Raw genomic sequence first — 27,584 nt, 5'->3', positions numbered from 1 at the left:
AAGAAAGAACTTTTGACAAGTAATTGATAATAAATGAATTTATATAGACTGTGTCTTTTCGTCCTACAAAATGAAGTTTAAAATCTCATAAAGTTTCTATTGAATATCTGTGCGAAGTTTTTAAATGACATTATGCCAAGTTTGGATTTAACTCACAGATAGTTAATGTCCTATTAGTAGATGACTTATTATTTTAGTTATTATGTATATATTTTTACCAATTCTTTGCATATCTTTTTGTGGCCATTGCATTGTATTGATAACGTGGAAAATCAAAGTGAATATTTTACTTTAAAGAATAATTTCTCCAAGTCATGTATCAGTATCTTCAAACTTTATTCTATTTTTTAGCTGCTTACCACAATATTGACAGGCATCTGATTGTGTGGCCTAGTTCTAATTATAGATACAGGCTACTTCACATGGAGCTGGATATTTCTAAGAGACTAAACAAAACGTGTAATGCTGTGAACAAGGAAAACAGCAGCATGTTTTTACTGTAAATTGACTGTTGTCATAAACAATAATTATCAACACAGTGTTGGTATCATGATACTGTCTTGGGCCTCATCATTCAAACCATTTCTCTTTGTATCTTACTGTGATTTTTTAGAGGGGGAAAAACCCAACAACTGTCAATCTAATCATTATATTCAGCCTACATTACCAAGCAAAACATATTTACAGCTAGATCTACACTGTTTTTACAAGTTTATTAAAAACATGTGTTGCCCAGTGCCAGGAATAGCTACAGCAAATGCTAACACCAGTAGGCAAACTGTCTCTTCACGTTCTTCTGAAGATTTAGCTACTCCATCACTTTAACTATGAGTTACAGAGTAGATGTTCCGATGTGAAAATGTATATCACAGGGAAGAACTCTGTGGGCGGTGGGGGGGGGGGGGGCGGTGGGCGCAGGCAAGCACCCACGTGCAGAGGGCAACAGGGGTTGGGGATGGTGTGGATGTGCCAGTAGAAGGGCTTAAACGAAGGGAACCAGGAGATCATGCCACTCCTTTATACCATTAAACTGGCATCACAGTCAACAACTAACGAAATAAAGTTAAATCATGGGACTTGGGGCTATTTATTTTAAAGAAGCATAACATTTCCCATGATCTACTTTAAAGCTGCATTTATATTCTCTGTAGAAATTTAATTAATTTCTTAATAACCTTAGTTATAATCATTTATTTTGTAATTAAGAGATTACTGACCCTCCACATAGCTCCACTACCCTCAAGTAGCCTGTAGACAACACAGGACTCTCTCTACCTTGTTTGCCACTGCTCCTAACATATAGTAAGAGTTCAACAAATATTTGTGCAGTGACTGAATATTTGAAAGGAAAGGAAGGAAGAAGAAGGCCCATTTTCTACATTTGGCATGTAACCATCCTCCGTTATTCTTTCTCTGCTCCAAATTCCTAGAGTCCACGTATATTAATCATTCAGTTCGTCACTTGGCTACATAATGTATTATGTTACTCCCTAGCTGTTTGAGGTATGTACATCCAGCTCCACATTAGTTTATTGACTCCCTGGGGCCCTTGTATTATTCCTTTTCAGCAACTAATCTGATGAGGCATCCACTGGGCATTTAATACATACTTCATGTCTTCACTGTGTTAAAATAGATTTCAAACCAATGTGAGAAATAGCATTCTATCATCTGGTCTGAAACATCAGCCTATTTCATTCTTCAAAGACTCAATGAACTTCCCAAGAATTAATCCAATGGCATAGAATGATTTGGTATTTCCCTTAATAGTTAAGAGATAACTTTCCACAAGTTAAAATTGCTTTGCATTGTTGAGTGAGTGATAACGGATTGGCTTTCCATCTCTTGATGGCACACCAGGTTAAGTTCAAGAATGTGAAATATGTTTTCAAGATGAAAAGCAAATGTCAATTTCCCTTTAATGATCTCTTTCTTATGATGATAGTTATATAATAGTAATAATGATAATAATAATAAACAATTCTGGAATGGTGCTACCATAAAATGTTATTCAATAGCAGCGAATACCCACTTGCACATGTTGCTGTCATAGTTAATTTACAAAGCATGTTAAACTGATATAACTGCTTGCTTTCTCCTCTGAATATGGATATTTGTTCAGGCATTTATAGAGATAGTGTAGTATCTATGCAAAAGGAATCCTGACATGTCTTGTCGTTAAAATCCTTGAAGTCTCCCAAGATCTGCAATTTTCAGTTAAGTAGTTAATTTTTTTCTTTTTATCTTAAGTGCTATCATACCATGCTTTGAATAGAAGGATTAAGCACCTCATTGTCTGTCTACCAAGAAAGATAGTTTGGCACAAACAGGTGAATGATTTCACAAATGGAGAACAAAAATCTCAATCTTACTATATAGAAAAACAGAAAGCCACTTTAGTGTTCAATTAACTATGATAATATACATAAGCCAGATAATTGCAGGTGATCAATACTCCATACATAGTTTCCTGAACATTTAACTCTCTTCATAATTATCTTTAATTTTTATAACGAAATACATATCAAATATATGACAAAAAATCAAGCTGGAAATTTACATGAACTCATAGAATATAGAGATGACGGTGGCAGCAGTTGTCAGAAAACTACTCTATCCAACGGGGAATAGAATCCAATTGGCATTTTAGAAATCTTCAAATCATATAAATTCTATCCCAAATTAGAGACATTTGTAGGATTCTAAAATCTTTGCATGATGGGGCACCTGGGTGGCTTAGTCAGTTAAGCACCTAACTCTTGATTTCAACTCAGGTCATGATCTCAGGGTCCTGGGATTGAGTCTCATGTCGGCCTCCACACTCAGCACAGAGTCTGCTTGAATATTCTCTCTCTGCCTCTCCGTCTGCCCCCTCCCCCTCACATGTATGCTCTCTCTCTCTCAAATAAATAAATCTTAAAAAAAAAATCTTTGCATGATGATTTCATCATGAATTTCAGGAAGGTGAACTCAACATTGATATAAGTACTGTGGGTGGCTTATAACTTAGCATAGAAAAGAAAGACTTTGTGGATTTCACGAGTCCCACCTTTGCCCTCGTTCTGGCTATAGACCTCCTCACTGCCTTTGTGTAGTGCTTTCAGGATGGATCTCTTCTCTCAAGTCACTCATATCAGTCCTGGTTTTTGAACATCTCTTTTTCCAGACGATCTCAACTTTTGATTCAAAATCCTGATGAGAGAGGCTACCTCTGTGATTAATCTGCTCACAGAGAGAAACATGCAGACAGACAAGACATATATTAAATAATAGATAGTGGTGTATTTCAGAGTGTTTTCAAAAGGAGTGTTACATTCCTCAAAAGAAAGTGAATATATGAAAGTTCCTTTCTGTCTATTCACACACACACACACCCCCGCTCTGCCTTGTATCTTTCTCTTTCTCTCTTGCCCTAATTATGATGGAGGACCTAAGAGTTGACTGTTTTCAATAATATTTAATTTAATGAGAGTTAATTGGACAGCTTTTAAGAAATACCTTCTCTCTTTAGCTTTTTCTACTTACTTTTCTATATTATATGATCTTGTCAGGTTTTAAAAAGACTCAGGCTCACTTACCTCAAAGCTGAAGAGCCATTGAAGCTCTCTGGGTGGCTTTTCTTCTTACAGTATGCTGTGTCATATTATACAGTCTTTTTATGTTTCATCTAATTTAACTCTGCTGTTAGAGTAGAAACAGATTTTTGATACAATAGTGAATCATACCTATCTACCCTTCAACAAAGAATCATAATAGAAAACAACAAAAAAACAATAACGAAAAACAATCCTTAGTTTGTTAACTTTTACCATTTCTTGTTTAGCTAATATTTTATTCTGTCTATATATGAAACTGCCATGTATCAATAAAATTAACAGAGGCTTTTGGTCTGATGATGTTGGTATCATTTCTCATTTTTCAATATCAAGTCCATTGGTCCGGGGTCTTTAAATGCTTTGACTTGATAATGCCCTTCAGTTGCCTGTTGAAGTCAGGCATGGGGAGCGGGGTCACAGAGATTGGGTATGATTCTCCATCTGTACTTACAGAGGACAGCCCTTCATTTCCATGTTCAGGAGATGGTCTCCTCTAGCTATTCTTGTTTAACTTTATGGTTCATACTAGGTTAGATTTGGTGATTTCAAAGTTGTGAAATCAGCAGTTATGGTGTATCATAACTGGTTAGAAAGTGTCTCACAGCTGGCTCTCTCTTCAGTTCTTGTTGGAACTATCATAATAACGGCTGAGGAGTGTAACTTCTTCCATATACTTTGCTCTGCTTCTAGCCTTAACTGCTTACCTTTTGCTCCACGTCTAAGGTTTCCTATGCACTATGGCTAAACTAACCTTTTTAAAACATTGCCCAGTTCAGGCCCATTACGTTAAAATTTTTAGTTTCTGCTGCCTACAAGTGAAAGTCACATTTCTTGGCCTGCCACCTGAAGCCATACATTCCCTCCCTGCCTGACCCATCTCTCACTTTCCCCCTCCATGAACTCCAGTGGATACATTCGTGCTTCTCCAAGTGTATCATCCACATTTCTCTCTACCTTTGCATTGTACTCCTAGCCTTCTACTTTCTGGTCGTACTATTGTATTGTGGAAAGAGCGTGAGCTCTACATGGACTAGAAGTGGATTCAGATCTTGAATCTACCACTTAATAAATGCATGCTTATAAATTATTAAATCTCCCTGAGCCTCAATTTCCTCACTGGTATATTAAGAGTAAAAGACAAGTGCTGAGAAGATTAAATTAAGAGTAATTTGATTTCACACACATACACACACACACACACACACACACACACACTTTTGGTAGTAGGCATTCAGTTCTATTTTTCCTGAAATGCCCTTTTTTCTTCTCAGTTCTTATCTGAGATCATACCATTCTTTCGTAAACTCTACATCCAGCTTCTCCCTTCTCCATGAGATAACTTCATTTTTTCTTAGTCCTGAGCTAGATCTTCCTCTTCAGAATTTCTCTGACTTTTGTTGCCCCTCTTTAGCACTAAGCGTGGGATGCTTTGTGATTGGTTAATTGTATGTATTTAGATATACACCACAATCTGTCTCCCCTGTGAATGAATCATGAAGGCATAGGTGCCATCCCCATACATATATACCTCTTCGTATCCTCAGAGATTTGAAATAGGACACTACAAGTGCTAGAAGCTTCATGAACATTTGCTCTTGCTGGTATGATGATGATAATATGTTACTGGGAAATCTCAGGTCAACCACCACATATTTGCACAAAGTCCGCTTCATTTGTTCTAACAATTGTGGACACTTTTGAAGCCAGGGCTATACACCAGTACATCTGTGCCAGTTACTTCGCCATTGTACAATCTGATGGTTGGTGCCCAGATATCTAGTTGTTCAGTGTTTTTTTTTTTTTAAATCTCTCTGCACTGTTTATGGTACATTTTCTAATGCAAAACCTTTATGAATTATTTTATATACTTATATTTAGTTCCCCTTGGAAAGAATTCAACAGCAACTTTCTTTTATTATCTAGTTTGGAAAAGAAATGCGTGATTTCTGATGAATTGTGTGCTATTTTCTGAGAATTTCTCCACTGACACATCTTTTGAACAGAAAAGATTTGTTCCCCAAGTTCTTACTCATGAGCTTTCAATAGACTTCAGATGTGGAGAAGCATTGCCCTCCTCAAATACGATTTGCAACTGCATTTCATTCACTTTCTTCCCTCTTATGAAATTGAGATGGACATCTGAGCCAACTTAAAAAAAAAAAGTAGATGTGAATTGCATTTATTCTAACAATATTAGATTGTCCTACAAACTTCTGCTTGATGCTGGAAGGCAAAATCACATGGCTTGGATATTTTTTCTTGTTAAGTACAGTGAAATTAAAACACACAGAGTAACACTGATGCTGAATAACGCAAATGTGCTCTATTTCACAGTGAGGTAGCTATCTGGAAGAGATTTTCAACTTTGGATTATGTTGGTGCTAATGGTTAAACCTGCATACCTTGTCTTTGATGTTCTGTCTGGGCTCATGTGAAGTAATGAGATTAAAAATAAAGTGTACACTTTTCTTTTGATCTGAGTATCCAAAAGGAAAAAAATATTAAAAAGCCAGTCTCCTGCTATAATTTAGCAAATACCACTGCTCTAACAAAACTGATATGGTGCTGGGGTTCAGTTCACAGATTTGACAGATAGTGTACACTAAAAGGTTTGCATAGCCATTGTCCTTTTTCCTGAAGCAGTGTCATTCCAGATAGTGCTGTATAAATGTGGCTTTATACCATCTACAAAAATCAAGGCAAGTTCAATTAATTTTAAGCAACCCCTCTCAAGTGATTTGCTTCTCTGGTAACTGATAACAAAGTAGATGATTTAGGACTATTGGTTAGTTAGCGAGAAAGTAACAACAAAAAGATGCTGGCATAAGAGCTTTACCTTTCAGAAAAAGCCTGTTTATTGCATATTTTCTAATGAGACTTTACTCATCTTCTACTTGGTTGAACATACGTGTATTCACACACATACATACTGACACACTTCAAAGACTCGACTCAGGATAGAAATGAACTACTCCAAACTGGTCATTTCAAAAATGAATGAATGAGATGTTCAAATATTTCCCATCAGAGAAAATAAGAGGGGTAGGGGAGACAGATGCTTTTTCAGGTGACCTAAAAAGGCTTAGATTAGGGTGACTCTCTGTGCCTAGAAGTTCTAAACCCAAGTTAGCCATTGTGATATGTTTATGAAACTCTTTGGTGTCTTGAATAGATCTTTTAGTGGACAGGTGACTTTTTTTTTGCAAACTGTCAGGCCATGCAAGACTCACCAAAAGATGATAAGTTCAAGTTTTCTTTTCAGTACTTATGATCTTACGAGTTATGATGAATCCATGATACAAGACCAAAACTGAACTCTTCATGTTCTTTCTAAGACTAGCCTCTCTTCCTCTTTTTGTCTCTGCTTTTGCAATCATTGTTTGTTCGTATTTTGTTTTGTTTTGTTTTTCCTGTAAATGATGCTGCTATTTTCTGTTCATCCAGGTTCAAGCTCTCCCATTGGCTGATGGAGGAACATTTATGCTCCTGAGCATGTCCTCTGCCCTGAAGGCTTTACACAGTGTCATCTTATCTCACTTCTTTCTTACCCCTGTCCCTTCTTCAAGCTGGACTGACTTCTCTCCTCTGTACTTTGTCTAATACTGACTCCAGTGCCTGTATGCAGCCTAGCCCTTAGTTTCTTTTTTCTCTCCATCCAGCAGGCCTATCATGAAATGTCATTCATATACTGTTGAACGTTTCCCTGCAGCAAACATACCAACCACAAAGCATCTCCTCTAGCAACTCACAAGAGAGTCATTTGTGACTTCTCAACAAAAGCCACACTCCATAGCAGGTCGTATTATGGGGCTTTCGTGATTATCTTCCAGTCTCTTCTCTCCCAGCACTCTCATCCCATCTCCCCATACACACACAAATCCTGCCCTGGGGAACCAAACTCCGAGACAGGTCCTTCTCTCCCTTGCCTCCACCTCCCCATATTCCCTCATCTGCCTGAAATGCATCCTCCCTTCCCTCCGGGGCTCACTCTCATTTATCCTGTAGAGCCCCTAAGAAGCCTCCTCTAAATGAATTCCATGCTCCAGCAAGCTCTGGACCCACTCCAATCCTAGCCCTTATTGCACAACACCAAAGTTCTCCTTTTCACCTCTTTTATTTACTTCACTAGATTGTGAACTCCTTGCAGTCACGGCCACATTTTGTTTATCACCGTATCCACAGAACAGTGCCAAATAGAAGACACTAATGAGATTTGCTGGATAAGAACAGATATGGTGCTTAGAGTCTGTCTTATATTGTGGTTCACTGTAACTATTTTCTACTGGGACGTAAGTGTCCTAACAGCATGGGTTATGATTTAAACAGCTTCATTCGGAAACTGTATTGTACACTATTTGTATATGGCAGATATACAGAATATTTTTCTCTTAAATTATTCATTCAGATGAGCAAGCATTAGTCTTCAAACTGTGCTCTCACAAAACTACAATTATTTCAGTACTGACGTTATTTCTTAAAATATTTTGGGAAATCTCCTCCACTAATAGTTTAGGAACCACTCAGGAAAACTGGCTTTATTACTTATTGTGACCTAAGATATTACTCAACTTAGTCATCACAGTTAGTCGCTTTTGAACTCTAACTTCTGGTTATGAGTTAAAATGCCTCAGCCCCCAAATTTAGTAATTTTGAGCATATTTATTATAATGGATTGTGAAATTCCCAAGGGCAGTGACAGTACCTGGCATAGTCAATGAATGAATGATTGAATGGAAGAAAAAAGTATGTGACCACCTCCAAAGACTGAAAACGTACTCACATGTTTCCAATGATATCAACCTAATTGGAGTACATTTTGGAAGAGAAAAGTCATTTCAGTTTATTTCTTTTAGCAAAATGAAAAATAATGGTAAATCGGTCTCACTGTCTGAGAGTCATGCCCTGCATTTTCTGTGTTGGTTAAGGAGCTTTGAGCCACTGACAGGTGTGTCAGTATTTGGGGTTTGAGTTTTTCCCAGCATCTGATAACTGAGTCCTTTCTTTGAAGTCTCCCTTGTCAGTCCCCCACCCTTGGGATTCTAGACTTTCACCTACTTAAGCTTCTTTCCTCATAGACTCTTATTTTGCTACATCCCATCTTTCTTTCTGTTTCTTTTCTTTCATTCCAGTTATTGGATTTTCTGACACCTGACTACAAGATCCTCTTATCTTTACGACCATGAACTTTTAGGGTCTTAGTGACATGTGAGCTCACTGGCATAGATGCTCTTAGTGTATACAGTAGATGAGAGGAGGGCAAACAAAAAAAAACAAAAAAAATATTGTTTTCTTCTTTTAGAAAGTGGCATAAGTCTAGTGAAATAAATGAACAACATCAAGTGCAAATTAACTCACGCAGAAACAAGTGATAATGAAGTAGAACAATCATGAGGTCACAGTTTCTTTAAAACAAGAGTCATGAGGATTTGCTGTGTCCTGAGTGTGGTACAGTTATTATTGCTGCCATATACATACACATGCTCATTTGTACACACAAGCATGTAAAGTTGAAAGTGAATACGGGGCATTTTCTGCTTTGAACTTTAAGAAAAATTTAAAAGTATTCCAAAAGTCACCTTTTATTCCCTTTTTTTGTGGAATATTTAAAGAAAAAAAGAAGTCCATGGAAGCAAAGGGGATGTATTCTTGCGTATGCCTTTGCTATAGCTATTGAGAATACGTACCCCCTATTTTTATCACTCTTAATGGCATACATTTCTTAAGGCAGACCAGGTTCTCAGCAAGTCATCCATAGTTTTCCAGAAGCATATGAATAGCTTCAATGACATTACATCAAATGGTTTCCAAAGTACAAGCTTCTAAGACTCAGCCTCCTGGGTCAACTTAAAAAAAAAAAAAAATGTCAATTGAAAGAAGTTTAAGAAAGCCAAGGCCAGTGCTGATCAGTGTATTGGAAATGGATGTTACAGCTCCTTTGCCTTTCTGGTCCCTGTAAACCTCCGTTTGAAAATAAGGAGTGACCCAGGCAGAAGTTGGGACAAGTTTGTGGCTATATGGGATGATACCAAGGACATGGTAGCATTACTCCCCAGGTCTATAAGCAAATGGCTTCTTTGATTTGTGAATATTTCTCAGAAAATGCATTTGTATTTTCCATTATTGAACAAAATAAAGAACTTACCACAGAATACAGCTTGCCAAATATGTTTATTCAGAGGCAACCTAAGACTTGTTTTTACTCTTTTAGGGCGGGGTATCAGAGTGATGATAGTAGAAGACTCCCTAGCCCAGAAGCCTAAAGACATGGTTCTAATCCCTTGACAGAGTCAAAGCTCACATAGTTGTATCTTTGAGTTAAGTTTTCTTAGAGTAGTGTTCCCTAAAATGTGTTCTCATACATGTAGTTCCATGAAGTGCTCCTTTCTCTAGAAAAAGAAGGGGGGGTGAAGGGGGCAGCTCTGCACACTTTATCTCCCTGTAAGTAGTCACAAAGCACATTCGTATTCAAGTCTGAGAACCCCTGAAATAAATAAATCTAACTTTATTTAATCAAACCTTTATTTAATCTAATATTTCCAAAACTTAATATTTAACCACAGATAATGATGATGATGATGATGATGATGATGATGATGATGATGATGATTTTTTAACTCATAGAGCATTTACTAAAATCCTGAGGAACTAGTATTTTCTAGAACACACTTTGGAAAAAGGTGCTTTTTAGACCTTTGGCCCCCCACCTTAAAAATGAGGGAGTAAAATTAAATGATTTCTCTGGTTCCTCTCCAATCTCAATTCTGTGGTTCCATAAAAATTTTAATTGTGTAGTCACCAAAGTCAAAAGTTACATGAGTGCCAGGGAGAAGGATGGTTTTTCACACTAAGTAAGTAAAAACAAATATTCTTTTACATGTTGTGTTTACTATCACAAAAATGGTCTCTTTCCCTCCATCTTAGGCTCCTTCACTCTTTTTAAAAATAAAACAAAATCTGGGGTGCCTGAGTGGCTCAGTCATTAAGCATCTGCCTTCAGCTCAGGGCGTGATCCCAGCGTTCTGAGATCGAGCCCCACATCAGGCTCCTCTGCTGGGAGCTGGCTTCTTCCTCTCCCACTCCCCCTGCTGTGTTCCCTCTCTCGCTGGCTGTCTCTATCTCTGTCAAATAAGTAAATAAAATCTTGAAAAAAAATAATAATAAAACAAAATCCACACACCGTTCCTTATTTTTAATTTAATTTATATTTCATTCCTATTGAGGTTTAAAATCCATGTTAGGGGCGCTTGGGTGGCTCAGTTGTTAAGGGTCTGCCTTTGGCTCAGGGCGTGATCCCAGAGTCCTGGGGTCGAGCCCCACATCAGGCATCTCCGGCTGAGAGCCTGCTTCTTCCTCTCCCACTCCCCCTGCCTGTGTTCCCTCTCTCGCTGGCTGTCTCTCTCTCTGTCAAATAAATAAATAAAATCTTAAAAAATAAAATAAAATAGAATCCATGTTAAATTTCCTATATAGTATCAGATTAAAACTGTTTGTGTGGTAAATCCACAGGAAAAAATAGGAATCATTTTTCAAGACTTTATGAAAGTCTGTAGTTTTCAAGTCTCATTGCTGTTGTTGTCCCCCACACTGTAAGTTCCTCAGAGAGCATGAACAGTGTTCTCTGAATTATTTTTGAATGTTCCATCACACACAATATTGGGTACTCTGCAGTTGCTTCTTACTTTCATAAAAGTACCCAAGAATAGCTAAATTGCTTAAAAGGAAACAGCACTTTATCTCATGTTTTTAAATGTTCTGTGGGTATAGAGAGAGTTACATTCTTGTTTCTAAACTATTGGAGAAGCAAAGCATTTGTAGAACTAATACCTACTTACAGATTGTCAGGCTTTCTGTCTCCCTGGGATGGGATATGTTGCTCGTCCTCTGTGTCACCATAACTGTGTCATAGCTATGTCACCATAACTATGGGGAATAACTCTTAGACTCTGAACTTACCCATGCACAAAATCTTTTAAGGACATTTTCCAAACTGTTTGCTTTCTAATTCTCTGTCTCCCTCTGCACTCTTCAATTTATATGTATTATCAAATGCTGTGAAATGTCTCGAAGTATAGAGGAGAAACTCCTATCACAGTATAACCGTTCTTGGTTATAGAGTTTATATGATGTTCACAACAATGAATGATTATGAATAAATGTTTTTTACTGGGGAAAGAAGCAGGTAAAGTTACGAAAATATATTTCTTGAGCACTTGCCATGTGTCAAGCATAGCCATTATAATTGAACTCACAAACGTGAAGGCATCATCTACATTCTCGTATTAAAGAAACTGAGGCTCAGAGAGAACATTTTTTTTTTTTTACCAAGGTCACACAGTGGCAGAGTTGAGATTTGAGCCAAGTGCTTCTAATTTCAAGTCCATACTCTTTACGAAATGGAATCAGTGGCATATTTTTCTTACAAAGTCGTCTAGCAATTGAAGCGTTGTGTTACAGAAAGGCTTTTAATGAGAACTGAACCATTGAGTTGTTCTAAGGAGATTTCTATATCCAATTTATCAAATTGCCAAAATTCCGGAATCCTTTTCTCTTTTTGCCCGAATGCATTACATATGTCTAAAAAGGTTTGATAATAAAGTAGAAAATTGTTTTCCTTAGTCATTGATGAGTGTTAGATTACATTCTGAGATGGCTATCTGAAACATGTGTCTGTGGAATATTGTATGTAAAATTTCAGAAGGATTGTTCTTCAAAGTTTAAAACAGAAGGGAGAGGCCCTGGGCATTTGTTTGTTTGTTTTCTGTCCCTGCCCCCACAGCCCTGAGCATCTTCTTCGGGCTGGTGTGACACGTGTGCTGCCACCCCCAGATCTCTCTGCTTTGGGTGCACACCCCCTCCTAGACCTGGAGACAAGTCAGCCTTTAGTGAAGGGTGAGGGGACACCCGCACACAGAAAGTGCCCGTGCCGCTCATGTTCCAGTCGGCCCGGAAGGGTAGACCATAAATATTTTCTACTCGATTTTTTGCAAGAACATGTTGGGATGAAATTGATATAAAATATATCCATTTTCAGGTGAACAGCTCATTGGCAGTTAGGCCATTCCCAAATGTGCCACCACCACTTCTGTCTAGTTCTGGAACATTTCCATCACCAAAGAAAAACCCCTTCGCCGGTTAAGCTCGCTCTCCCCCTACTTCCCTTGCCCCGGCCCTGGCAACCACCAGTCTGTGTTCCATCTCTATGGACTGATCTCTTCCTACAGGTGAAATCAAACCACATATGGCTTTTGTGTCTGGCTACTTTCCGTTAGCATAATGTTTTCGGAGTTCATCCACCTGCCGTCGTATATCAGTACTTCATTCCTTTTTATGGCTGAATAATATTTCATGGTATGTCTGTGCTACCATTCATTTATTAATTTATTTATTGATGAGCATTTGGGCTGTTTCTACTTCGAGGCTGTGTTTTGAACAATATACATAATTGTAATTACCCCCCAGAAAGCCTGTTGCAAAAGTGCTTCAAATGGGCAGCTTACAGTTGCAGAGGGAGCATCATAACCGAATCTGAGGTTAACTTGCCATTAAGGTGCTTTTTGATGCCGGACTTCCTGAAATGTGTTGTTATGCTACTTTGGTACATGACATACAGTGTATGTGGGTTATACGTACTATGCCAAAATCTAGCTTTTAGATGAAATATATAGTTATTTATGATGTTTTTGTTTGTGTTCAGGACTGAATTTAAGAGAATTATACAATGCCTATTTGGATAGCTTAGGTTAGAGACACAAAAAATAAGTTCTCCCAAAAGCTCTAGTAACCAAAAGTGTTAAGTGTACTCTTTTGTCAATTAATAAAGAAAAGCTATTGGAAACATTAAATTATCTGGCATGTCTACATATGTAATAATTATGCAGCCAAGGCTTTTCCTTTTGAAACAATTTATACATTACATAAACCTAAGTTTCTCATCCAAGTATCATTTCAGGAGAGGCAAGTTTAAATAATGGAGGCAATGGGGAAACATAATATTACGATAATGTTCTTTGGTGCGGTTTGGAGGGTTTTAGGAAACATTTGGAACTATTTTTCTCATAAAGTCACTTAACTATTGAAGTGTTATGATAGCATTTCCCTCTGCGTTGTATACAATACAAAAGGAGTCCAGTTAAAGGAGACAGCAATTCTAAATATTCTGATTAGAGGGATTTCCACTAACCAGGAAATTACATGCTCTGGTATCCTGGTATTAGTTTAATACAAAGATGCAGCAAAATAAAGAAGGGCCAGGTGATTTAGGGAGTCCCCTTTGCTTTCAAATGCCCATTTCTTTGCAGCTTCATTTAGCAAATCTACATTAAACTTTCTGGAATGGATGGAAAAGGATCTGAATTTTCAGAGTAAATATTCTCTAATTAAATTGATCTGATATTTTATTTTTTTTGAGGAATATTTCTAACCAGATTATAAGCTGATACTTCTCTCAAAACTGTTGTGATGAAGAAAATGTTTAAACTTTTCTTACACCATTATTATTGGCCTCTTTGAAACTTGACAGATACGTGCCTCAAAGGTTCTAAACATCTGTCAAATGTTAACTTAAATTAAGTTCCCTTGTGAATTGATAACCATTATGTTCTTTGCATTTGACATATAGATACTCACTGGTGATTGTTTCTTATTATAAAATAACTATAGCCTTTTTATATATTTAAATTGTAACAGTGATTAAAATGTAATGCTCTTTTAAGGTATATAATCTGTTGAATAAGGAAATGAAAGTTATTTCATGTGTGCTTTCAAGAAGCACAGAATATTTTTGTTATAGTGAAGCTTAAAAACCGTTTCTATTGAGGGTTGTAGTGCTATCTGTTATTACAGATGACTAGAGGCTACGGCTCAGCTATACATCAGAATGAATAAATTTCCTTGTCAGTGAACGTTGGGAAAGTACTTGAGAGACCAGCCTCAAGAAAAGGGAATTTGTTTCGGGCTGTCACTGAAGTGGTCATTTCCAACCCCCTCCCCTTCAAACAAAAATGAAACAGAACAAAACAAAACAGAGGCTCAGGCACCAGGTAATTTAAAGGACAAAGAGGAACCCGGAGAACAACACTGAGTTTAAGTGAACTCCACTTAAAAATGAAGCGTGGTACTTTTGGTAGGGTGGAATGAGGATCCTCAGCAAGCGCAGTTAAACTAATAGGAAACGTTTCCATTTTCAAGTAGAATTTCCTGAGGAAATGGACTGGAGATGGGATCCAAGACCGAGTGTGGCATCCAGCAACCAGCATCTCTCATTGTCTTGCAACCTTAACTAAAAAAGGATGGCCTAAGACACAGACCACTAACTAGTCTCTGAACAGCAACTGAAAACTGTTAACTGTTTCAGTGCCAGCGGCCACACTACAGGAGTGAGCAGGGTAGAATCATCCCTGGAGCTTAGAGGCTCGCACACGAGGCCGTCAAACCATAACACAGTGGGAGGGGGCTGGGCAGTGGTGTGTGTGCATGTAGATAAAACTCCTAGCCTTGCTGGGGCACGGTCATCTAAAGCCTGGAAGCTGGACTTGCATTGCTATGTCCAGGCCTCTGTTCTAACTTAGCGAGAGATTAAAAACATAATCCTAGAATCTTTCATTGGCGGCTGTCTTAATGGTCCTTTATCCAAGGGGACAGCTCGCATTGTTCATGCAGTTTACCTTAAAAAGATCCAAAATGAGATTTCCTCAGTATATCCACTCTCCCCAATGCTACCCTCTTGAACAGAGAACACGCAGCAGAAGACACTCCCTGACTAAGAACCCCAGGGATCTGAGGACCTACTCTTCCCAGCTTTGTTCTGCATGCACGTGTCTGCACTCAGCCCCCACTGCCCACACCGTTGTTGCCACAGGATAACACCTATCTGTTCGCAGATTTGTGAAATATTTCTCCAACCTAACCATATACCAAATTCTATTTACTCTCCATATTTTTCCTCTGCTGCTAAGAGTTTCATGATGCTAAGTGGCCGCTCTCTTTCATGTTCCTGATCATTTCCACATCCCCTACTCACCCCTCCATCTCTAATTGTCTGATTTAAGTCCAGAAAAGTAGTTTCCCTACTTGCTTCATCTGCCTTTTTAGAGCTTAAACTCTTAGCAGAGTGAGTCAAGTATTTATCCAATGTTGTGTTTTTGCCAAGCAAGCCTTCCAGATGGTGTCCTCATGGTTGAAGGCCCCCACCACGGCTTTATGTTACTTCTGTGCCTGTTTTGTAGTTTCTGTTACCAAACCATGTCCTCTACCTGGCCTGGTAGTCTGGAGTGCACTTCCAAGAAGAAATATGTATATAGATATATATCACCACCATTTTTTCTCTTTTCTCCAAAGTGCCTTCACCCTTGGGTTTATAACCTACAAGACAGATATTACAATCTTTGTAATGTACATGGCTCTCCACTTGGAGCAAATCTTTTTCTTTTGGATGAATTTTTTCCTTTCGGCCAGGGTTTATTCTTAATAATAGCGCTAATATTAAAAACCTAGTGTTTATTCAGTGGTTACTGTGTGCCACATTCTGTACTGGGTTATTAATATCTATGACTTTATTTGATACAAAATATACTAACAGTAATTCTTATAATGTAGATATCATCCTCTCCATTTTACCTATGAGGACACCGAGGCTTGGGGAAGTAAAGTCACTTGCTTGCCCAAGGACACACCGTCATAAGTGATAAGCCCAGGATTTGAACCCAGAATCCTAATATTTCCACACTTGCATTCTTTCTTCTTTTTTGTTTTTTCTTAAGAGCAATGGTATGACTATTTATTGTGCCTCAGAGGCCAGGGGAGGGAGAAACGTCAACAGGCTGAAGGCAGAGGAAATTCTGGAGTCCTGTGTAAAAGATATGATGGTCTCTGCTGGACCCATTGCAGAATGAGAGGAGATTCTCAATAGATCGTCCCTTTTGTTCCTCCCCTGGGCTTGAGCTTCTCAAAGCTCTTCAGGATGAAGTCAAATAACACAGCATTGCAGATCTCCAGGACCATCCACCGGATGTCCTGCACTCTGCCTTGTCCAGAGCTTGTGCACCAGCTGCCAGGAGTCACCCACATGGGGCTGCTTGGCTGCCTTGGAGAAATACTTAGAGGTTTGAGTGTGGAAGCCTTCCAGCTTGGTGTGAAGGTTGTCATTAGTTCGAATACCTTCTCCTGGACAGCCACTCCAAGATTGTTCCCATCCTTGATCTTAGGTATCTGCAGCTGCAACCAGGTGGTGACCAGGTTGAGCTGCTCGGTGACATTCTAGATCTCAGGCTTTAGACACTGAAGGAGGACGGCGGTCTTCTCATTGCGGTTCACTAGGCCACAGGGAGGACCTTTGTCTTCATCTTCCCCTTTCTCCTTTTCATCTTTGTTTTCTTTATTCTGCTGTTTTTTCCACTCCTCCTTCTCTTTCTCCTAGACTTGATGAGGCATTGGGATGTCCAGCTGGGCCTTCAGATCGCTCAGGTTGGCTTCATTGAGAGCTGGCTCCTTTAAAAATGCATCCAACTCAGGGTCACCTGGGTGGCTCAGCCAGTTAAGTGTCTGGTTCTTGATTTTGGCCCAGGTCATGATCTCAGGGTAGTGAGATCCAACCCCATGTCAGGCTCCATATGGAGCTTGAGATTCTCTCTCTCTTCCTCTCCTTCTGCCCCTCCCCTTCATCCTCCCCCTGCCCTTTCTCTCTCTCTCTCTCTCTCTCTCAAAAAAAAAAAAATTGCATCCAACTCAGAAATCTTCTTGGGGAAGTAGCTCCCCAGCAGGTTCTCTGTCTTGGTACACAGGTCTTCACGAACACATCCACCTTGGCTTAGGCTTCAAGCTGGACCCTGACTGTGGCCGTGGCCAGGGTGGGGAGTCTTGCATCCCATGAGAAGTGGAATGGGCACAGAGATGGGAAATCAAAAGCATTGCTCACCACCTGCATGGCCTTCCTGGGTAGCAGGGAGTCAACGCTTACATTCTTAGTGTCTGCCTCCCTTCAAAGCCCTGTTCCCTTGCGGTATTTTAGAAGTGAATCATACCTTTAAGAGCATACCTTCTTGCATAAAAATTCCGAGTTAAATCAATCTTGTTGAACCTTGTGTGTTGATATACAGACCTCTTAGTCTCAAAATTTTCATCCTCATTGGTGTCCCTTTGTTTTCCCTGGAATTTTCTGGGCATTTTTACCACTTGCTCTTTTGTTTTATTCCCCATGGTTTCAGGTTTTATGATTGTGTCTGAGGATTTCTCCTCTCCCCCTTCCAAAATTGAGCTTAGAGGCTTCTTGATGATATTGGCAAATTAAAGATATTCTTTCCTAGCTTCATGAAAAACACTTTTCTAATGTATTCTTTCCTTTGTTGGAGTTTATAAAACCAACTCTTAGCACTGTCCATGTAGCCACGTGTTTGCTCCTTATATCCTAATTTTGCTTCTACAGTTATAACCCTCCTTTTAAAAAAGAGATAAACACCACTCATCGGTACCTGCCCCCCACCCCTGCAACTACACCCTCCTCCCCAGGTCCTTGAATCCTCTTCCTAGATGGCAATGACAGTAGTTCTCCATTCTGGAGGCATGTAAGAATCACCTGGTATAAACAAATACCAGTGCCCAGGGGCTATCCCAGATCAACTGAATCAGAGTTGTTGGGTGGGTCCTGGACATCATTAGTATTTTTTAAAACTCCCCAAGTGCTTTAAAACTTCTGATTTGCATCTTCATTAAGACTCACAGCATTATGAACTTTGTCTGGCAGTGCATTCTTTCCCACTGGAATGAACAGAAGTGGGTACATTTTATGAATCTTGGCAGGCTCCATCTCCTACTAAGATTCATGCTGTAGGAAGACAACATGCCTCTTACTTAGCTTGGCTACAGCTTTGTTCACAGGCATGAACAAGTTCCATGAGGATTCTCTTCTGCCTGCAATTAGTAACAGCACTGTGCCTACCTCCTAAGGTCTGAGAATACTCCTAGAGCTTTGTGGTGTATCTGCAATCACCCTCCATGGAGAGCCTAGCACCATTGGTGTACTTCCAAGTGCACACTTTTCTTCCTGTCTCTCTTGGCATGTATTCTTTTGCTGACTCTTCTCTTGTCATTTATTTTCCTCTCCTTTCTTAACATCTTTTTCTTTCAGATTCCCTTCTAAGATCTTTTTATACTTCTGTTATCATCTAGATCAGAGAGATGTACTAAAGTCTTCTTCTTCTCTAGCAGGAAGCAAATGAGCATTTAGGGTAGACTCAACCAAGGCAGGAACGCAAACAAAAATATTGTCTGTAAGGTGTGACTCCTACCTTCTAGAGCTTACTTTTAGTTCAGAAGGGAGAATGAAGTTATATAAAAGCAGCGGAGCATATGAAGTCATCAACATTCTGGAGTCTCAGTGAAAGCATCGTGGGTAAGGTAGATCTTGAACTGAACCTTTCAAAATAAGAGTAGAGCAGGCATCTCATTTTGATTGAACAACATCAGTGAAGGTGTGGTGGAATTCAATATGGATTATATGAAGGAGACTTTGTCCCAAGGAGAGTGTGATATCTGGAGAAGAAGATTAGATGGGGTGGGGTTGAATTGGGAGAGAAAGGTAGTTAGCCAGTTGGTAAGATTGATGATTCCACCCCACCTTCCTATTCACAACAATTGCTAGACTCAAAATGTGGAGGTCAAGCACCACATCTTCAGTGTGCTCCCATGCTTAGCATAGTGCCTAACAGAGAGCAGTCATATAAAATATATTTAGGAATGAAGAAATTCTCAACCCTAGAAGGGTTTTATAAATCCCTTTAGAAGTTAGATGAACTTAATGGACTCTAGTCTTTAGAAAAATGCAAGTATATACCACACACACACAGACACACACACACAACCTTCCATGTAATTACAAGGGGTTCAAGGATTCCCTGAAGACTATTCAGGGTCTCCAGGTTAATAATTGGTGATTTGAAGATGTGTGACACATGATTTATGTCTTGAATATTATTCAGACTCTCTCCTGTGATTTAAACTTAAAAAAAAAAAAACTGTTCTATGAAGTTTTTCTAGCATACCAAAGTTCTTGAGAAAAAGGCATCATGGGTAGATTTTATTGTTGTGAAAGATAATATCTATTTCCAAGAACATAGTGCAAAGTCTACTGTAGACAGCTTTTTCAACTAATTCATTCCCATAATTCTAACTTGTTTTGAAAAACTAACGAATGCATTGCTATTTTTACAGAGAACATTCTTCAATAAAATCATAATGTTATCCCACAATAACACTGAGTTGCTTTTGCAGTTTACCTCTGTGATCATATGCAGTTAAGGAACAATGAAAAGAATCAAAACAAATTGTGCCAAAAAAGACAATGTTTCTAACAACTTTCTTTTACTTTCTATGACCTATGGCAAGAATACCCTTTAGTTAAACATGGGTGGTAACACGATAGGCATCTAATGTCTGACTACCTGTTGAAAACTATTCAGAATTTGAGTACAAGCTATTACTAGATAGTGTTTTGACTAAGAAGTTGAAGAGGAGAAAATATTCTTAAGAATGGAGATTTTGATATTGCTGTCTAGGTATGAGATTCTTTCCTGTTCATGACCTTCCTCTCTCTGAGCTTTGCTACCATGTTTTTTATTGGCCCATCCTCAAATCTCTGCGCTTCACATCCAGCTTGAAACAGATTTCTCCAACAGCTTTTTTCCTATATATTCATGGTTTTCTTTGAGTGCCTTATACTATATAATCAAAAATATGAAAAGAAGAGAAGATACGACAAGGGATGGCGGGTTGTTGTTATCATCATGTTTTCCATCCTCACTACTCTGGTATCTGGGAAGTTTTTAGACCAGTAATACCACTGATAGCCACCAGTGCAAGGTGATGGATTCAATGGTAGCTATTTAGAGCAAAAATAAGAATAAATATTAAAAATTTTCTGAATTCATCAACTAGTTCTGGAACTTTTCTAGGAGACTCTGTCCAATTATGGCACCAGCTTATCTAGTCTAAGCAAGTATGTTTTCTTTCTAAAGTGGCTTTGGTATGAAATGGATTTACTGATGTATATCGTCTCTGCTCTGCATCAGTCATATATACTGTTTCAACTAATTCTTAAAATAACTCTAAGAAGTTGTTCCCATTTAATAAGTGAGAAATCAATGTCTCAACTAGGTTAACTTGTTGGCCCAGGGCTACTTACCTGTTAGGTGATAATAAATTTGGGTCCAAGGCAATTTGCTTCTAAAGGTGCCTTGCAACACTCCCCCTTCTAATGAAGATTTTTACTCACATACCCTACCTTCCTTCCCATTCCTGTTTCTAGGACATATGTGACACTTCAGTGAGAGCAAAATTTAATTGGCATTGTTATCAACCTCTCTGGAGTTGTGAACAAAATACAAATAAAACAAGATGGAAGGTTTTGCACGTAAATGTCTTTGCCATAAACACCAGTAGCTTCTTTAATCCTAGCAGACAGAAGTGATCAAGTGTATCTGTTTCAAAGAGTGCATCCATATTGTTTTCCGGTAGAAGAGTAACATGTATTTGTTAGAAGATGACCTAAACTGATCAATTCTTTAATAAACCAGGGAAGTTGGATTGTTTTGCTAATCTGTGAATGAATGGTCTTGTCAACATGATCCCAGGAGACTGGGAGTGACCTTGTGTTCTCTGTGGATGTTGCTTTGCGTCAAGGAGTGTGAGGCCAATGGGAAGCAGCCTCATTTGACCTTTGAGAGCTTCATGTGACTGTACGTCTAAAATCTCCAATGGCAGAAATATTTTTCCCCATATAATGTGTAGATTGGGAGTTTGATATTTATTAAATCTTGTGAAAATAAAACTTGAATTTAAAAATAAGTACATGCTTATTATAACTGTTTAGGTTCACTTTCTCTAGCAATCACCTTCCTTTCTGTAAAACTGAAACTTTATTAAGCAACTGCTAGTGCCAAGCACTATGCTGAACAGTTTCCTGTAAATTATTATATTTTACCCTCTCCATGGTCCTATGGCCTTTTTAAAAAGGATCATGCCAATAATCAGCGAAGAGCAGTGTGGTTTTTGTTAAAATGACAGTGATTTCTTCCTATCAAGATAGGTTTTAAAATGTTACACTTACGACTTTTGTCATCTTTCCTTCCAAGAAAAGATAAATGTTATTTATGAGAAGCTCAGTTTAATAATATCAGATAAGCAGAATTCTGGTTTTTTTAAATGTTAATTCTGACCAGAGAGCTTTGGATACTGAAGGCCCTTTCTCTAAGAAAGTTCAACACAAGAGCAGGTCCAAAGAGTGTTTCGTGCATCTTAAAATTTAAATTTACATTTAGCCAATCAGAACTCAAAGCTAGTATCAGTGTTGATCATACAAAGGGAGATGTTTCTAATTAACTAACTTTAAAGCCCTATCTTAATCACTTAGAGCATTCTTGTGCACATCTGCGCTGCAGGAGTAACTGGATTACCTCCATGGTGTATGTGTGTCGGGGTGTGCGTGTGTGTTTAAAGCAATGCTATAACTCTATCCAAATGCGATTCAGCATTGCTTTAAAGTTTAGAAGCAAATGTGTACTTAGTAACATAGTTTAAAAATTGAAACCCCCCTCCACCTTATATGTTCTTTTCTTGTAAATTGGGCTTGTTTGTGGAGGGCAGCCATTTCAAAAACTGTGACACATACATCCCAGAACTTCTTCCCTCTTACTTCGATCGAACCTAAATGAGCACCAGAGCCAGGGCCTCTCATGTGGTTTTGCTTCATCTGACAATGACATCAGTATCTTTCCACTTGCCTTATTTTCATAAAATGATGCCCAGAATGAGTGGCGATGCCAGTAAAGGAAACTGAGTCCTAGGAGTGATTTTTCATTAGAGTAAATGAAGTGATACGATAAACAAGTCAAACCTGATGTGACAACATGGCACAAAGCTGTGATACGAAATGTTTGATTCTCTTCCTGTGAATGTTTTCTAAAGCTTTTATTATGCCTTTTGCATGTCTCGTGTGTATATATACTGATCAGTGGAAACATAATTCGTGTGCAGATATTTATTTCTATCAATGAATGACCAGATGGTTCTTGCCTATGTTGGAAGAGAATCGTTTTCCCTATTCAGTAACTCAGGGACATTCTTTGTAACAAAATAAATAGGATGACCAACTCTAGCCCAAGTGAGAAACATGCGGCTGCCTTTCTCTACTTTGTAAAGTTGGCAGAGGCTCACACATGCCTTTATTCTTATTTTTTTAATTGAAATAGTTTGTGTATTTTCCCCACCGAAGTAACACATGCTCATTGTGGAAAACTATGGCAATACAGACAAAAATAAAGAGGAAGAATGCTTATAACTTGATTTTTACTACCCATAACTAGCCACTTGAAGATTTAATGATGGTGATGAAGGTATAAAACTGATGTTTATTTGAGTGCATACTCTTTGCTGAACACTGTGCTAAGTGCTGTACACAAATTAGTTTATTTAATTCTCCCCACAACCCACTGGTGTAGGTAATGGTATTGACCCCCCCCCCTTCGGAGCTGAGAACACTGAAGCTCGGAGATGTGAAATGGATCGCCTGAATCACACAACTTCCAGGTCCCAATAGTAGCAGACTTCATGGAACCTGGGATTGCCTGCCAGCCAGCCCCATTGATTGCTAAGAGTTAACTGATGAACTCTTCATCTGCTGTATACATTTCAATTTTTTTTCACTTTTGCATGTTACCCTTCAGTTGTTATTTATGAAGCTTTCGATATGTTAAAACATTTTATTTTTACACAGACCAACCTGTTCTTTACTTTTGCGGTTTCTACCTTAGTGTCATGTTTTAAAAGGCCTTTCCTATTCCTAGATCATAACACAGGAGGGAGAAAAAAAAAAAGAAATGCTAACAGTACCAGAAGAAAGTAATCACAAGCCAGAAAGCCAAGGTGTCTGCCAAAGCTGTCACCAACAGGAAGAGAAAGGAGATCTGAGATGTGTCTGAAGGCAGTGGCAAAAGGGGAAAATAAACCTAGTCCCTTATTATATCCATCGAGTGCAGTCTGTTCAAAAAACCAGTTACATGCACCTCCTTTCTTGCCTCCTGTCTTCCCCTTCAAGCTCCTGCAGCAGGCTGTGGACTAAGAGGAAGGACTGGAGGAAAAGAGAGGAGGGCTTGTTACATAGCTGGTGGTGTTGGAGGGCCTCTCTCATGGGTGTCAGATGCCTTCTGTCAGCAATAGGCAATTGCCAGCTCTTTTGTGTGAAAGTATGTTCTTTCGAGACATTCCCAGGAAGACCTCGCACACAGAGGTATTCCCTAGCGTGGATGAAACCCTCTCTGGGTGACCTCTTACCACTTCCTTCTCTCAGATCCTGACACAGCGTATGTCCCTTGCCCTGAAGTCAACCTTCTTGAGTGTAGTCATTTCACTATGGTGCATGCATAACTCCCCTTCACTAGGAACGTGGGTGGGGATGGGAGGGAATCAAGTATCCTTTCCCTTTCAACTGGTAAAAATGGAGCTTCTTCCTTTCTTTATCTGCCCTTTCTCCTTGCCCTGCCAGTGGACAACTTCAGTCAGCCTCCTGCCTTCAGAATCCTGAAGTCAGGGCTATCATCAAGATCTATGCCCTGTATTTTAGGAGGGCATGCAGTAGGTTCTCCCAAGAACACTCCTGAGTTCTGGTCTAGGAGCAGGAGGAGGAGGCAAGATTTCGAGTCTCAGCAGCTTGGAAGTCATCCAGTTTGAGGAAAGAGATGCCAGCCTCCCTTTCTGGCAAGCATCCCAAATCTCTACAAGAGGTTCTCCTGGAGCCCATCTACACCAGTGAATTTCCTCCTCATACTTAGGCTATTAGAGAATGATGAGTAAGAGTCATGGGGCCAATATTTCTACCTTTAGCAAGTCCTGCAGAAGTATGTCTCACACTTCCTTTGGGAAATTGTGGGTCAATCCTCAGGGTGAGGACCTCAGCTGAAATGCCGAGGCAATAGGAAAAGTCCCATTTTAACACCGTATGATGTAGAGTTATTTTGTGTTGTGAACATATCATGTGATAAAAAGTTTCTAATTTTTTTTCCAAAATGGATCTTTAGTTATCATAGATACTTTCTCATTAGTTTATTACTTTTTTAATAGTGACCCAAGCCATGAATAAATTGATATTCATTTCTTCTAGAGGTATAACTCCATTATGATAATATGAAAAAAAATTGTATCAGAGGAGTGCTCTGTATTGCAAAGCCATTTCTTTGTCACAGTGTGTAGTCCTTCGAAGCAGTATTTTGTTGATCTTGGTGACAACAAATTCAATATATCTAATAATACTGCATAGCAGGTCTTCGTTCTCTTTCCTGTTGATGTGACAGTCACTCTTTAATGAAACCTTATTTTGTATACTATTTGCATTGTAGATCAGGAATGAAGAGCTGAGTTTGCTTAAGCAATAGCTGATCTGTTTATACTTTTTATATTCTTCCATCAAGAAATAATTACCCTTCAACCAACCTTACCTCTTTCTGCTTCACATATGCAAACCACCTAAATAAAACATACTCAAACACCCAAACCACACATCAGTATACAAAAACAGTCAGGACCCAGAAAAGCATAAAATTGTGTATGCATAACCCTTGCCACTTCCTTGTACCAAGGCAGTCATTCATTCAGCAAGTACATATCGAACATCTACTGTGGGCCATAAACCTGTGAGCCAGTAGAGTTGATTTTGCTCATTTATTTGCTACAGGGAGTAAAGAATAAGATTTGTTTTAACTCCAGTTCTATAAAATCAAAATGTTATTTCTGGCAAAGATAATATCATAGTAAGACTTTAGTATCTCTTGGTTTGTTGTCTATAATTCTCTGCTGGAACACATCTACTACACATGGATTGGTTTTAAATGGCCTTCAGCAGATTGCTGCAGGACCATCTGGCCATTTGCTATCTGTACTCGTAAGCTTACATTCAGTTCTAGAATAATCGCTTTTGACACCCTGAGAACTTGGTTATGCCATGGCACATATTATTTAAATGTTAAATGTGTATAGATTAGGACACACAGTGACAGTTCAGGTGGCATATGCAATACTTGAACATAGCCCATCCTAGTAAGATGCAGACCCTCAGTACAGCTACATTATGGAATAAGTACATTTTTAAGGTGACAAGAATTTTTTTTTGTTTTATATGAGAACTCCATCAAATACTTTTCCCAAGACATTTATTAACATTCATGGTTCAAAGTGTACACTTGCACCCAATTTAGTATTAAAAGAGGTATTTGCACACCTCGGTGTTTATGACCCATAAAAATACAAACTGTGAATGTATATAATTCTCTACTGAAAACATTTTCCTATATTCATGAACCCACTATTCAAGGAAAGGCTACTTCAAGGTGCAGAGTAAAAAGCTTTCCTGCTTTTTAATAATGTTGAACCTCAAAATAATGTTCAGTATGTCCTGAAGGATGACCATGGATGGTTGCGATCTTTAAACAACCAACATTGCTATCTTTTTAGAAAGCTTGGAAGAGGAAGGGGTACCTGGGTGGCTCAGTTGATTTTGGCTCAGGTCATGATCTCAGGGTTTGAGATTGAGCCCCATGTGGGGCTCTTCACTGGGCCTGGAGTCTGCTTAAGATTCTCTCCCTCTCTCTTCCTCTGCCCCTCCAGCTCCTTCTTAAAAAAAAAAAAAAAAAAAAAAAAAAAAAAAAAAACCTTGGAAGAGGGAAATTCAATCATATGTTAAAATGTCTGGTTTTTCTTATAACAGCAGAGATTTCAGTTTGAGTGGGCACTTCATAAATACCTGCTGATTGCCTTATAGTTTAAATAAATGTCTTAGAATTTAGAAAACTGATGCGTTTTTAAGGAAGGATAAAACTTAGGTACAAATCTCTCTCTATTGCCTCACTTTGGTTAATCTATAGCTCTTTCCAGGCGTAGTGATCAATACCTATCTGTCATCCTCACCTCTCCTCAAAACCTCTTCTGATGTTTCCTGTCCAATATCTATTACAGTTTAGCAGGTCAGGAACTGGCTCTAACAATTTACTGTGGGCTTAGTCCCTTAAGAACTTCAAATACTGAAACTTCTGGATAGAAAAGAAAAAGCAAGTTTTTAAAACAATTAGTAGCATAAAAATAAATTTATAACATGAGAAATAAAAGATACTATAAAAATTAATGCATATTTTTTAAAGGACTAAGTAGAATTTTAATATATTCATTAAAATGAACTCAGTGGAGACATTAAGTATTAGACATGTGTGAAGGGAGAATTAGTGACCTAGAAGCTAGATCTTAAGAAATAAAAGGATAAGAATCCAACACATGTCTAATAGGACTTCAGAAGGAAAAATCAGAGAAAATGTTAGAGGCAATATTCAAAGAGATTTGGGCAAGAAATTTCCAGAGATTATTAAAATCATGAATTCTCAAGGTAATACATATATTTAGTTTTAAAAGCCAGGGAATACAAAAAAATCTATAATACGAAGCAAAATCCTTTTCCACAATCCTTCCCACCCCTAAATTCTCCCACCTTCAGAGGCTACCACTGACAAAATGTTTATTTTTTTCTTGTCTTGCTGTTTCTTGATTTTTAAAATAGATATTATCTATTTACTTCCTACGAGTAGAAATGATTTGGTTAGCTCTTTTACAATCTGAGTATGCATGTGTGCGCGCGCGCGCACACACACACACACACACACACACACACACACACACTTTCCCTCACCCTATCCTTCCAATATGGCTATATCTCAGCTTTTGGTTAATTAAATATTCTGTGTCTATAGCCTTATTGCTATGTAAAATATGTTCCCTGCTGAGCATCATTGTATTCTGTGATTAGGTTTTCTTCCTTGAACAACTCTTTACTTTTTCCTGAAGCTAATTATTGCATTGGCTTTACCTGCCTGGTGTCTGTCACTATCCCAAACTCATTCCCAAGCTCTGTTGCTGTTACTGACTCATAATCTTGATATGGCCAGTCACATCAGAAAACCTATC

At 38.5% G+C, this 27,584-nt stretch overlaps 1 protein-coding gene and 1 pseudogene across 15 annotated transcripts in view; one reads left to right on the top strand and one right to left on the bottom strand.

Moving 5' to 3' along the window:
• Nucleotides 1-27,584, top strand: part of GTDC1 (glycosyltransferase like domain containing 1) — a 403,975-nt gene that overhangs the window by 268,953 nt on the left and 107,438 nt on the right. The gene's annotated exons all lie outside the window — the stretch shown is intronic.
• On the bottom strand, nt 16,497-17,789 carry LOC113263394 (proteasome activator complex subunit 1-like; annotated as a pseudogene).

Source organism: Ursus arctos, unplaced genomic scaffold (genome assembly GCF_023065955.2).
Source record: "Ursus arctos isolate Adak ecotype North America unplaced genomic scaffold, UrsArc2.0 scaffold_1, whole genome shotgun sequence".
NCBI lineage: Eukaryota > Metazoa > Chordata > Mammalia > Carnivora > Ursidae > Ursus > Ursus arctos.
This window is presented reverse-complemented; position numbering and strand designations above follow the sequence as displayed.